Genomic DNA, 2,173 nt, shown 5'->3' with positions numbered 1-2,173 from the left:
GTTTAGTTTGTGAGTTGTTTTTTGTTTTTGTTTTTTGTTTTGGTTGTCCCATTGGAATTTGTTTTACCTATATGAAAGTGAAGATAATGAACAGTGATCAATCTCATAACTCATACAAGCAATACAAAATAGAGAATTGGGCAAACACGGACCCTGGACACACCAGAGGTGGGATCAGGTGCATAGGAGGAGTAAACATCCCCTGTCGACCGGTCATACCCATATATATGGAAAAGTCAATGGCTGTAAATGAAGTGAAATTTGACCTTTGCATGGAGGTTTGCGAAGGAACAGTCATAACCTATGTTAAACGTCTGAGGTTGGACATGGCACCGAAATATGCCAGTTTCGAGATTAAAGCTCTTCTGTGTAGAGGTGCATTTAGTGGAACTTTGAATGCCTAGGTGTGACTGAGTACACCTATAGTCAGTGAGGAAGACGATAACATGGATTAAAAGTGACTTTTCTTTAAATTTGTGCATGTAAGAACTACAAAATACTATCGAACAAAATGTTTACTAAAGTAAAAACAATTACTAAAATGAAAACGATGTCATATTTGCAAGCCATTTCCTGGATATGATACATACGAGTAAAGAAATAACGTGATGAAATAAGAAATAAGAATTCCGTGAATTTATTTACTCCCTGAGTACTTATGTACTCAGTTTGTGTATCAGTCGAAATCGGGTAATGAAACTGCGTATGAGAAACTTACTGAGCACATTCACTTATTTCTCCCACCCCGCATGTAAACAAGTTATTTCGCGCCTTACTATGTACGATAGTTCTCCAAGGGAAATCACTCGGACGTATATTGAAACCGATTGTAAAAAAGTATATATATATATATATATATATATATATATATAGATATAGATATATACTTCGTGTTATCAGGCACATTCTCTCAGCGAAATTTTGGTATAAGTCATTATGCAACGTGCTACATGCATGATATTTCTAGAACAGTTAAATAATTTCATACATGTGAATAAAGTGGCTGACTCCCCAATAAGTTCCTGATATATAAATAGTGTTTTTAACCTCGTTGTAGGAAATCTGACAAGCCTCATAATCAACATCTAAAACTGACTTAATGTATTTTCCTTCTCTGTGAAGAAGGCAAAGACATCTACTGTCCTCGATGAGAAAAATGTAATCGCCTAACGTCATCAGAGATCCTGGTAAGCCTTTCATTGGAACCACCCAACAAAACTCCCCCTCGTAGGTCATACACACCACCCGCTTCCCTCTATAGTCCGACAAATATAGACAGTTCTTAGTCTCGTCCAGCGTGAAGTGTTCCGTAAAGGGGTTCCCACCCTGTAGTCGAGATGACCATCGAACTATTTTCTGTGTCATACCGTCCTCGGAGATCATGTGCATTGAGGGGTCAGAAAAGAATACGTCACAGGATACAAAGAACTGATTGGTCCTAACACAAAACGCTATCCCGTAACACATTCCACGCAGGGTTATGTCCATTCCCATTTTTTCAATATACGGTCTCCTTGGTTTTTCATACCACTGGGTCTCTCTACGAACAAGTTGATACATTTTAATCTTGTTCTTATGTGTTATGGCAATTGTATTATTTTTCGTTACTGTCATGCACCAGCATCCAGTTGGAATAGGCATACTTATTTGGCAGATGAACTTCTCGTCAAATAATTTGAGTTTGTCATTGGCTTTGTCAAGAATGAGCAAGCAGTTCCTTTCTGTACAGGCTAAATTCCCTAGGGGACCCACTTTTTCTTGCCGTTCAACAATGCAAGAGAAGCGATTCTTGAATGCAAGATGAGCATGCTGAAGTTGTATCTCTTGGGTAGCTTGAAATCTCTGAAAATCTCTCATCATAGAATCCATAATGATCCCTGAATTATCTGACCTAGGGGTGTTCTGTATTTTATACCCAGGGCGAGGGGACATTTTTTCCGTCAGTAGCAACCGGGGTGTGGTCATGGGGGATATCTTAAGAAGAGATTCTGTTCGGCGCAAAATTTCAGGCTTTTTTGCAGGCATCAATGAATCCGTTCCTTTAATTCTCGTCACAACGCCGTTTTTCTTTTTCCTGGGATTAAGGTGTGTGATAAAAATGTCCATCCGCAAGCAGTCGCTCTCGAACTCTCCAACGGACGTGATGCGAAGGTTGCTTTGAATATTTTCAACA

The sequence above is a fragment of the Ostrea edulis genome, chromosome 2 (assembly GCF_947568905.1).
Source record: "Ostrea edulis chromosome 2, xbOstEdul1.1, whole genome shotgun sequence".
In the NCBI taxonomy this organism is placed as follows: Eukaryota; Metazoa; Mollusca; class Bivalvia; order Ostreida; family Ostreidae; genus Ostrea; species Ostrea edulis.
This window is presented reverse-complemented; position numbering follows the sequence as displayed.